Source organism: Sturnira hondurensis, unplaced genomic scaffold, assembly GCF_014824575.4.
Source record: "Sturnira hondurensis isolate 20B ecotype Veracruz unplaced genomic scaffold, ASM1482457v3 Scaffold0005329, whole genome shotgun sequence".
Lineage (NCBI taxonomy): Eukaryota > Metazoa > Chordata > Mammalia > Chiroptera > Phyllostomidae > Sturnira > Sturnira hondurensis.
Window position 1 is genome coordinate 2,055,083 of NW_028077960.1, and position 12,425 is coordinate 2,067,507.

At 45.4% G+C, this 12,425-nt stretch overlaps 1 protein-coding gene across 3 annotated transcripts in view; it reads right to left on the reverse strand.

Moving 5' to 3' along the window:
- SCAMP5 (secretory carrier membrane protein 5) overlaps nucleotides 1–12,073 on the reverse strand; it is a 30,730-nt gene extending 18,657 nt beyond the window's left edge. The window contains exons 1-2 of one of the 3 annotated variants that reach the window (XM_037047012.1): nucleotides 11,985–12,073; nucleotides 483–556 (exon numbers count right to left, since the gene is read on the reverse strand). The gene's annotated coding sequence lies outside the window, so the exon portion shown is untranslated. The other 2 variants (XM_037047011.1, XM_037047013.1) reach the window with 2 other exon arrangements.
- Nucleotides 12,074–12,425: the final 352 nt, after the last annotated feature.

Sequence of the window (12,425 nt, forward strand, 5' to 3'; positions counted from 1 at the left end):
GTGCCACCCCTCAGATTACTTATTAATCACAACGGAGAAAGAGTACTTCAATAATGAGAAGATCTGAAAGACCAAACGACCAAGCTTAGCATTTCTGATAATGGGACCAAATGACATCATGTACCTCCCGACTGTGATACACACAGAAAGATACAAGGTCATCTATGTAGCACTGTTGCCAAAATGTTTAGTTTCAAAATACTAAGAAAAAACAATCTGAAAAATCCAGATTGTGAGAAATTCTCCACAGCAAATAAATGTTGATGTCACAAAAGACAAAAATTGGTAAAGGAAAAAAATTAGAGGGCTTAGAGTCATGCAACTAAATGCAACGAGTGATCCTGTAGTGAATCCTGGATTTCTAAATCACATCTCTAAGGGACATTTTTAGGACAAGTAGAGAAATTTGAACATAGATTGCATAGCACGTATCATTGTTCAGTGTTAAATTTCTTAGATGTTATAGTTACCCGGGAGAATACCTTTGTTCTTAGGAGATAAATGCTGAAGTACTCAAAGGTACAGTGTCTTATCTGCAACTTACTTTCAACTTGTTCTGCAAAAGAAAAAAAAGGTAGGCAAAGTAAATGTCACAAAATATTAAAAATTGATGAATCTAGGTGATGTACCTTAGAACAAGTGTTCATTGCACTGTTCTTTAAACCTTTCTACAGCTTTGAAATTTTTCAAAGTGAAACATTAGGGGAAAACATACACTAACACAGAGTGGGGCATAAATAGGTTTACAGTTGTGTTTATGCAAAATGGTTTATTCTTATATTATTATTTATTAATTATTGTATTATTTTCCATACAAACAACTGTAAACCTACTTTTGCCCCACCCTGCCTATTTGTATTTGGTAATATGTACACAAAGAATCTCTAGTAGCATATCAAGAAAAAAATAATTGTGGCTCCCTGGGGGACAGAGAAGACTGAATTGTTACTACATATCTTTATGCCATCTACCCCAAGACACCATGGGTTCTAAGATAGATTATTAATTTTATTTACCAAAAGAAAACAAAAATACTGCCAACTTGTAATTATAAGATCCCCCAAATTTTAAGACACAGACACTAAAATGCTTTCAGAAATATCCAAATGTTCATCTTAGAACTGATAAAATTCAGGACATCTTTTCAAATTATGAATCATGTAAATGTATTATCTGTTAAAAAATTAACGATGATACCCAAGCTTCAAGATCTCCAAGATGGCAGCCTAGGTAAACACAACTCTCCTCCTTGCACAACCACAGCAAAATTACAACTAAACTATAGATAAACCATCACTCAGAACCAGCAGAAATCAAGTGGAATGGAAGTCTTGCAACCATGGAATTAAAGAAGAAACCACACCCATCCAGACAGGTAGAAAGGGCAGAGATGGTGAGACACAGATTGAGCTGGTCCCACACAAACTTAAAGCAGATAAAAATCAAGAGGGATATCTCAGGAGAGAGGAGTCCCAGCCCCACACCAGGCCTCCCAACCCAGGGTTCCAGTGACAGGAAGGTAAGTCCCCATGGCTTCTAGCTGTAAAAGCCAGTGGAGATTGAGTCGGGGGAAGAAACTGCTGGACTTCCAGGCAGAACCCAAGAAGGCACCAGAGCCCTGCTAAAGTAAGCCCTGCTCTGTGGAGTGGGCTCCTGCACAGCTAATCCTCCACAGAGGGTGGAGGTTGGTGGTCACAGCCAGTCCTTGCAGCTGACTGACCTTAGTAAATCCCTTCCATTGATCTGCCAACAGCATCAAGGGTCAACTATAAGAGGAGGGTGTACTCAGCCCACATAAAGGGTATACCTCAAATACCCAGCTTGGGTGATTAGGGAGGCTGTGCCACTGAACCCCACAGGACCCCTAGTACATTAGGCCATGCTATCAAGACAGGGAGTCACAACAGCTCTACCTAATACAAAGAAACAAACACAGAGCGGCTGCCAAAATGAGGAGACAAAGAAAATGGCCCAAATGAAAGAACAGAACAAAACTCCAGAAAAAGAACTAAACAAAATGGAGATAAGTAATCTTTCAGATGCAGAATTCAAAACACTGGTTATAAGGATGATAAAGCACGTGTGAGTATCTCAACAATGTAAAAAAGATCGAGACAGCAATGAAGGATTCACTAATTGAAATAAAGAACAATTTAGAGAATCAACAGGGTGGATGAAGCCAAGAATCAAACCAATGATTTAGAAAACAAGAAGCAAAAACAACCAACCAGAACAAGAAGAAAAAAGAATCCAAAGAAATGAGGATAGTATAAGGAGCCTATAGAACAACTTCACGCATACCAACATTCACTGGTATGCCAGAAGGAGAAGAGAAAGAACAAGAAACTGGAAATCTATTTGAAAAAATAATGAAAGAAAACTTCCCTAATTTGGTGAAGGAAATAGACATACAAGTCCAGGAAGCACAGAGAGTCCCAAACAAATGGATGCAAAGAGGCCCACACCAAGACACATTATAATCGAAATGCCAAAGGTTAAAAATAAAAACAAAATCTTAAAAGCAACAAGAAAAAATCAAGTAGTTATCCAAAGGGAGTTCCCATAAGACTGTCTGATTTCACAAAAGAAACTTAGCAGGCTAGAAGGAATTGACAAGAAGTATTCAAAGTAATAACAGCAAGGACCTACAACCAAGATTACTCTATCCAACAAAGCTATCACTTAGAACGGAAGGGCAGATAAAGACAAGAAAAAGGTAAAGAAGTTAATCACCACCAAACCAGTATTATATAATATATTAAAGGAACTTATTTAAGAAAAAGATCAAAATTTTGAATAATAAAATGATAACAAATACGTATCTATCAAAAATTAAATGTAAAAAACAAACTACCATATTTTTTGACTATATGATGTACCTAGGTTTTAGAGGAGGAAAATAGGGGAAAAATTTGAAACAAAAAATGTGGTAAAATATTTAATAACATAAATAACATAGTATTTCACCAATGTAAATGTAAACAGAACTCACCACTTTCGCACAACCTGTGTGGCTCTGCAGCTGTTGCCAAATTACATCCCCCATCATCCCAACCTGTCCAAGCATGACGGGAGTTGTAGTTTTGCAACAGCTGCAGGGCCTGACCCTGTAGTGGAATTTGGCTGTTAATGTTAATGGGGGACACACCAGTCATGTGATGGAGGCACATACAGTGCTGCAGGCTTTCTTCTCTTAACATGCCTGCACCATCTGTACCCTCCTCCCTAGCACTGTAATATGCCGCAGTGGGGACTCCGCTTCTGCCTCCCTTGCTTCACACCACCAGAACCCCCTTTTCTCAGCCCAGATCTAGCAGCATCACCCCACCCCTGCCACAGCCAGCTTCCTGCAGCAGCAACCCTACTCCTGCCTCCCGTGACCCTGCTCCACTGCCGCATCCCCCACAGCGAACCAGGCAAGCTACATTCGAACTATAAGATGCACCCCCCTTTCCTCGCAAATTTGGGGGGGGTGCAAGTTATAGTCCAAAAAAATACAGTAAGCCAATAAGTGAAAAAGAAACAAAATCATTGATATGGAGAACCCTTTGGTGGCTGCCAAACGTGGAGGGAATAGGTGAAAAGGTGAAGGGATTAAGAAGCACAAATTAGTATTTACAGAATAGTCATGGGGATGTAAACTACAGTATAGGGAACGGAGAAGCCAAAGACCCATGGACATGAACAAATGTGTGGAGATTGCCTGAGGGAGTGGGGGCGGGTGGGTGAGGGGGACAAAGAGGGGAAAACTGGGACAACTGTAATAGCATAATCAATAAAATAGAATTTAAAAATAAATAATGAAAAAAAAAAGTAGTCAGAAGAGGATGAGCTGGAGGAACACCAGGAGAGTGGGGTCTCCAAAGTGAGGTGTAGACAGTGAACAAATACAACAGCCTGAAAAGAGCTGGGCTGAAAGTGTTCATTATTCTCAGTAACATCAAGTCATCTGTAGTCCCAGCAAAAACTGTTTTGGTGACGTGGGACTGGGAGTAGTAGCCAAATCAGGTCTGCAGTTGAACAGGTAAGCAGGTATAGACAGGTCTTTGAATAAGGCTACTTATTCCTAGAAAGAGAATAGAGAGGGTACCACCTACATGGGAGATGGAGTCCAGGAAAGGCTAGGCTAAGGACTGTTTGTTTAAGATGGAAATAAGCCAGAGATGTAAAGGATCCAAGGAAAAGTTGCAATTACAATAGACAAAGGTTGACCCTGAAAAGAGAAGCATGAGATCCAACGAAAGGAGATAAGACAAGCCGCGATCCTAGTAAGTAGGAAGGAGAACATGATACAAGCGGATGCACGTAGATTTAAGGCCTTGGAAAGGAGAGTGAGTTCCATGTATCTGCTTCAATTTTCTCTCTAATGTCAGAGAGAGTTTGGAGTTGAGAGAGGAAGTCAGAGTAGAGGACCCAGTGAAATTAATGAGAAATTGCAACACAGTCTAAGAAGGGCTCTGGGAGAGTAAGTACAACAAAACTGTGAGAACACAGAGGAGTAACTCCCTGGTCTGTCCTGGAAGTAGGGAAGGCTTCATAAGAGTGAATCCTGAAGGATAAGAGTTGGCTAGGGAAAAAAAAAATCAAGAGGGCGGTATGGAGATCAGGAGAGCAACAGCATGGTATATGCAAGGAATAGAAAGAAGTAGAGCAAAGATGAAACTCAAAGTGGAAGGCAGGACAGAAAGGCAAAAATAGGGTTTAATAAATGGAAGGGGCTGGGTCATACTGGCCTTGAAGGATGATTTGAGCTTTATTCCCAGATTTCTGCCAGCCACTAAAGGACTCTATGCTTCTTCTTTTAAAAAATATAGCCTTGTCCCAAGTGGTGTGGCTCAGTTGGCTGGGCATCAGACGGCAGAGCTAATGGCCATCGGTCCAATTCCTGGTCAGGGCACGTGCCTGGGTTGTGGGCCAGGTCCCTGGTTGGGGGCATGTGAAAGACAACAGATCGATATTTCTCTCTCTCACTGATGTTTCTCTCCCTCTCTTCCCCTCTCTTAAACATAATAAAAAAATTTTAAAATAAAATAAAATATATAGCCTTAATTTTTTTCAACAAAATGAAAATATGTTGCTTTTCAGCCATGTAGAAAAATATCTGTGCCCTGCCCTGGCTGGCGTGGCTCAGTAGATTAAGCATGGCCTGTGAAACTAAAGGTTCAATTCAGGTCAGCACACATGCCTGGATTACAGACCAGGTCCCCATGTGGGGGGGTGCAAAAGGCAACTAATTGCTGTTTCTCTCCCACATCAATGTTTCTTTCCTTGTCTGTGGGTTCAGTTCCCAATTGGGGCACATATAGAAGGCAACTGATCAATGTTGCTCTCTCACATCAACGTCTCTCTCTCTCTCTCTCCCCCCCCCCTCTTTCTCTCCCTGTCTTTCTCTCTCTCCAAAATTCAATAAACATATCCTCAGGTAAGGATTATACATATATATTTAATGGTGTGTCCAGAAAGTATCCATCCGTGCAATATGAAAAATAGAGACATTTACTGAAGAAGACACAAGAAACACTGTACACATGACAATGATGCCTCAGTCCCCTTCAAAGTAGGCACCTTGGGACCTCACACAGTTCTCCTAGCATCTCTTCCACTGTTCGAAACACTCTGCAAAATCTTTTGCTGGAATCACCAACAGTTGCCCTGTCGTATTTTCCTGAATCTCATCAATGGTCTGAAATCTCTTCCCTCTCAAAGGTGATTGTAGTTTTGGGAAACGCCAGTAGTTTTTCGAATCCCCAGATCAGCTTCTAGTTCTCACTGTCAGTCACCGGTCTTTGTTGATTAGAGCTCATACACATTCAACATCTTCGGGTGTTCTGCTTGTTGTCGGCACCCCAGAACATGGATCGCTTTCAACAGATTCTCAATCACATTTTAAGCATTTGTGCCTCATTTTTATTCGTGCTACACTCATTGCATTGTCCCCCAAAGCCTTCTGAATCATCCAAGTATTTCCACAGAGGAATGTTCAAGCTTAACACAAAATCTGATGCAGATTCATTGCTCTATTTGCTCAGTCATTTTGAATGTGAGGACCACACAGTAGACATGCTCACTCAACAGTATCTACTGCCCCCACTGACTAGTACTGTGAAGTTGGCACTGTTCACACATGCGCATCCCAGTCCACTCTCCTTGGCTGACAGGTTACATCAATGTCACAAACCATTCCTGTTATTTAACAATGGCTGAACTTTTTCTGGACAGACTTAATATATAAAGGGGGACCAAAAATAAAAAGGAATTATCTTCTGGAAGGTGAGCCCCTTGTAGTACAGGCTTCCTCTACTAGGTGAGTGTTCTAGGAACCCATGCGTATCAGTGTACCAGCTGGTGTTATTGTGAGAGGCTGGGTTCACTCTAGTGAAATCTTTTTGAAGATTCTTTCCATGCATTTTCCCATTTCATTACTGATGATTTATGACTTGCACACACCATGCTGAGTGTTCAGCAGTTTTTGATCAAAAACTGCATGACCCCCATGCCCTGCCATCCCCATTTCCCTGATCTCATCCCAGGGGACTTTTTTCTGTGTCCTGGATGAAAAAAAAATCCTCAGAGGGAAATACTGTGTCAATGTGGAAGAGGTGAAAGCACTAAAAGTCATCAAAATTGATGAGTTCAAAAACTGTTTTGAGCCTTAGCTGGAATGGCTCACTGAATTGGGCACCAGCCTGCAAACCAAAAGGTCCATGGTTTAAGTTCCGGTCAGGGCACATACCTGGGTTGCAGGGCAGGCCCCCAGTTGGTTGTAAGAGGCAACAGATTGATGTTTCTCTCTCACACCAATGTTTCCCTACCTCTGTTTCTCCCCTCACCCTCTGAAAATAAATTAAAAATTTTCTAACTGTTTTGAGCAATGGAAAAACATCTCAATAGGTGTATTGCATCAAATGGAGAGTACTTTGAAGGTAACTGAAGTTTAAACATGTAAGAATAAATACACAATTTTTGTAAATAAATTCCATTTTAGGGGGTCCCCCCTTATGTGTGTGTGTGTGTGTGTGTTAAAAAAATCAAAGTGCAGCCCTGGCTGGTGTAGCTCAGTGGATTGAGCACGGGCCTGCGAACCAGATGATCGCGGTTCAATTCCCAGTCAGGGCACATGCTTGGGTTGCAGGCCAGTTCCCAGCAGGGGCCAGTTCCCATCAGGGGATGCACAAGAAGCAACCATACATTGATGTTTCTCTTCCTCTCTCCTTCCCTCCTCCTCTAAAGATAAATAAATAAAAAATTTTTTTAAAAAATCAAAGTGCATAAGGTAAAAACTAAAAGTTCTTTCAAAATCCACCTTCTCAGAGTCCAAATTTTTAACAGTTTGACCTCCAGGTTTTGGGTTTTAATGTATATACGACAAAAATAAGATCATTTTATACACTCCTTTTTTCCACTCAACAATATCTCATGAAAATTTTTCATGTCAATGAACACAGGTTCATTATATTGCAGTCTTTAATGACTGCTCAGCCGGGTCAACAACGCCCACAGTTATGGAGCAGTCAGCTGTGATACGGCTGACTTTGCAATTAGGAGGTCACAGCTTCGGGAAGCAGTGAGTGGAGACCAGGCAGCCAAGGAATGAGGAAAACATGAGGGAAACGAAGAGGGAACAAGTCTAGCAAACTAGCCCTTCCAAAAACTTGGATGAAACCTTAATTCACACACAGAGTATCAGTGACAACACTGAAGCAAGTAGTCCATCTCTTTTTTCTAAACATTTTATTTATTTACTTTTAGAGAGGGAAAGGAAAGGAGAAAGAGTGGGAGAGAAACATCAATGTGTGGTTGCCTCTCGCATGTTTCCTACTGGGGACCTGACCTGCAACCCAGGCATGTGCCCTGACTGGGAATTGAACCGGCGACCCTTTGCCTCACAGGCCCATGCTCAATCCACTGAGCTACACCCGCCAGGGCTCAAGTAGTCTATCTCTTGATAGTAAGATTATAAGCTACTTGTTTTCTTTCTATCTTTATTTTCTAAGATTTTTACAATGGTCATGTATCATTTTTGTAATATTACAAAGCCACTGGTTTAAAATGCAGCAACTAGTAGAGAACTTAGGGTTAGAAAGGTATTTTTTCAAATAGGAGATGAACATATTTATAAGCTGGTACAGTAAGAAGGGGAAATAGCTGATGGACAGTGGTACCTCGGGAGACAAGAGGGCCGGCTTCCGCAGCACAGAGTAGGCACCTGAGGCTAGGATACTTCCTTCTACTGGGACTCGAGAAGTGGGGAAACGTGGATATGGTTCCACTTCTCCCACAAACCCCCAACCACCCTTTCCGTGAGTAAAGAGTTTTGGGAGAGTAGTCCAGTTTGGAATAGTCCTCCCATGAAATGGAATGATGAGCTGTTGGGAAGAGGAGAAGGATTTCCAGAAAGTGATGAGGGACAGCTGAGGCGGGAGACCCTGCATGGAAGCAGAACCAGACTGCCCTGGATTGTGATGACCCCCAGGAGCTTTCTATATGCTGAGCATAGAATCCAAAATTGGATCTTCTGCTGCTGGGTTGGGACACACAGGAAAAGCGGCAGGGCAGCTCAGGGCATGGGCCAGAGAATGGTTAAAATCCCGGACCCTGGGGTCCAGAAAAGACACAGAAGGTGGATGCTATGGTTTAAAGAAAATAAAGGTATCGGGGAATGAGGTCTCTGTAGGGTCTCTGCAGGTAAAGTAAAAGTTGGGCTGTGGTCAGAACATACTGGAGTTTCAGACTTCAGAGGAAGCCACATGCCAATGATGGCCAGACTCAGGAGTGCCTAGTAGAAGGGGTGCCTTCTACTAGGGGTGCCTAGCTGAAGGAGGCATCACCTCCCATGAGAAAATGGGACGTGAAATAGGAGACTGTTGTCCAGCACTGAAGTCCTCCAAGAAAACAATGAAGAGAGGCAGGGAGAGTGTAGGTAATAAGTGGATTGTAGGAGCCTCAAAGGAGGTGACTCTAATTCTGGCTCCTCCCCAGTACCAGGCTGTCTTCCAACGGTGTACCATGGTTACAGAGAAGTCAGTGTAGCAAAGTATGAATGGCTCAGAGTGGGTGAAGCCAGAGCTCAGTGCCAGAACACAGGGCAAGACTTTTCCATTTGTATATGAAGGTTAGCCCAGAGAAGGTTTAGGCTTGGGAGGACTGCAGGAGACTCTGGTCACCAGAACTAGCCTGTGTGTGTGAGGAAGGTGGAGTGGCCTCTGCAAACCAAATTTCTTGACTGCAGAATGGGAAAAGTAGCAATTTGCTCCTCCACGGAGTCTTTTATAATGTTGGCGCGTGGGTTGGGAGATGCTACGTATCCCTCCAAAGATGTGGAAGGAAGGACCACCCTAGTTATCAATAAGATAGCAAATACTACCTGAATTTTGTTTTAAAAACCCAGATTATAGCCCCGGCTGGATAGCTAAATTGGTTAGAGCATCACGCTGATACACCTAGGTTGCAGGTTCCATCCCCAGTCAGGACACATGCAAGAAGCAACCAATGAAGGCTTCAGCATTCAGCACCAACCAAGTGGAACAACACATCAGTGTCTGTCTGTTTGTCTGTGTCTTCCTCTTTCCACCCCACTTCCCCTCTCTCCCAAAAAAGTCAATTAAAAAACCCAGATTGTAATGTATTCCATTTCTCACTATGAAGCTGGGAGGACAGAAGCTGCCACAGTGGAGAGAGTGAGGTCCATGGCAGAGAGAAGACACGCAAGCCTGGCTGCAGATTAGGCCAGAGACCCGGGGCTGGTACCAGGGCTGCCTGGTCATCAGCCCTCCCTCCTTCCCAGCATGAGTCCTTCATCCTTCCTATAGAAACGGTCATTTCCTTCCTGCCCGCCTATCTAAGATAGAAGTTTGCCCCTCTTGCTTGAGCTCTGGTCCCCTAACCCACCCCACCCTGAAGTTCCAGAACTCACGCTCATAAAGCAGCACTTCTCCAGCATTGCTACCACTGTCCTACGGTGACTCTTCTTCAGTAGCTCCTACTAATCCTATGCCTGGCATTTGAGGTCTTGTGTCAAGCCTCCTGTCCCACTACCCTTTGCTTCTCTACCACAGGCTGACCTGCTTCCCACACAACCCAGCTTCATACATGAGATCATGGCTAGCCACCCCCTGTGCTTCCAGTGCCCCTAAACCAGAGCCCTGTCAGCTCCTTTAAGTACTACTATTTTCTCACATCCCATCTCTCCCGGGAAACCTTCCCAGACATCCCTGCCATGCATCCCACTGCTTAAATTCTAAACCAGTTGCTGGACACCAAGCCGTCACTCATTCTCACCTAATCTCTTCCTTAGTCTCTCGTGAATGGGGCTTCTAGGAAGGACCCAACACAGGCCAGAACACAGACCACTGTCAATCTATGTTCTTGCTTAAGATGTGGATACCCTCCCAAAGGGTGGGAGAGGAGCAACTGATGCCCTTCCCCAACCTGGCTAAGCCACCAGCTTCTGTCAACCCTGCTGTCCCACAACTCCAGGAAACCTTCAGAGACTCCAGGCTGGCAGCAGAGAAGGAAGTGCAGCCCCTAGAGGAAATGCTGTGGGGAGGGAGACAGAGAGAATGAGAAGAGGAAAAGAAAAAGGAAGAAGAACTGGGAGGGATGCTGTAAACTATCACAAGCATCTTCCTCAAAGGAGGTCAGTACTTAGCCCTATTATTTTGTCCCTAGACAAAGGTGCTGGAAAAGAGATGCCCAGACTTGTTCAGAGGTGGCCAGCCAGCCAGCTAAAGGACTCCATTGGTTTGCTAGGCCAAGAAGATTCTCTTTCAGTGGCCCATTCACTAGAGACACTCCTCTCTCAGCTCTGGGAACTTTGCCTTCAGGCTCACCAAACCCAGATCAAATCTCAGCTAGGAAGATCTGTGTAGCCCCAACAGAATCATTTCCACCAGCAAAGCCCCTGCAAGAACCATCCCCCTCTTTCAGAGAGACCTGCCCCTTGGAGGCAAAACCCATAAGGCATTGGCTGCAAAATTCTCCACACTCCCCCACCCCATGGGCTCACGTGGCAGGTCCGGAAAAGCCATGCTTAATTCCCACCTCTATGTCTTTGCCCATAGCATTACCCAGGAATGCCTCCCTCTTGCCCCTCCTCTTGCCCCTTCAAATTTCACCTCCTTCAGTAAGTTTCTTATTTACTCGCTCTTGCCTCCTTTTCTCCTTGTGCTCCTTCTGTCCGCAGGAAAGTCTGCCTTGCTCTCCCTAAACTCTTCACCTCGCAGCTGGGGCATTAGAGTTGAAACCACCTAAGATGAATTCTCAGTCTCTACTTGGGTCTCCCAACCTCCAGACCTGGAGTTCCCGGAGGCAGAGGTAGGGGCAGGTTCCCAAACACCTCACCCTCATCCCTGTGTCCGACTCCTGCGGACTCCTTTATGCGGCACACCCAACAAACCACCCCAGCCGGGCAGACCCCATGTTCAAGCCAATGAATGCACCCATTCCAGAAACCCTGAGGTGGCCCAGAGCAGCCTTCCAAAGGTCGGTCGCCCAGGGAGGCAGAGGGGAGGGGAGGGCAGGTAACAACCTGGGCCCACCTGCATGCGCCTCTTGTGGGGAAGGACCCGAAGGAGGCCACGGCTACCCCGTCTCCAGTCTCCCCCATCCCGGATCGCGTGTACTATCCCCAGGGGGAGGAGAAAGGTCGGTTTCCTGGGAACTCCGGGTGGGGGTGGGGGAATGGAGGACCCAAGGCCCAGGCTCCAGAATCCAGAAGCCTGACGTCACCCAAGACAAGGGTTCCCTATGAGGGAGCTGGGGATGGGGATCGTGGGGGCTGGAGGACCTAGGGTCACCCGGGACACTCTTCCCCCGCTCTAAAAAGGAAGGTGACCTCGACTCTCCACCTCTCCAGCATCTTGGCCTGCCCCTTACATACAAAGGTGAAGCGCAGGGTACAAACCTAGAGAGGGGGGTGACCACCTCTCGCCCTGCGCCCAGATTCCCTGAAAAGCCCTTTTCCAAGTCTTCAGGCCCGAACTCACCCGCAGCTGTCTTCCCCGCTGCTGAAAGGCCGAGCCGCTGCCCCGCGCTGCGCTGCACCGGCGATGCAGCGCAGAGCCCGCCGAGCGAGAGCCGCTTAGGGGCCGGGATGGGGGAGCGCGCGCGCTTCCTCGCACCGCCCCCGCCAGCAGGAGCTCTCGCGAGACTCCCGTGCCGCTTCAAGGCCGCTCTCCCTGCTGTCGCGAGAATGAAGCATCTTATAGGAGCTATCCGAGGTCCTAAGTCCTGTCTTCGCCCGATCAGGTGGCCGGTGGCACCGCAGGGACCAGAGCATGGCGAGTACGTGGAGAAAGAGACCCGGGAATGGGAGCCTGGTACCAGCAGCCAGGACCTCAGCTTCTAAATCTGTAAAATGAGGAAAATAACCTCCTGTGCCAGTTCCAGCGGCCTCTGGGATTTACCAGAAAGGAATTTTATGAGCG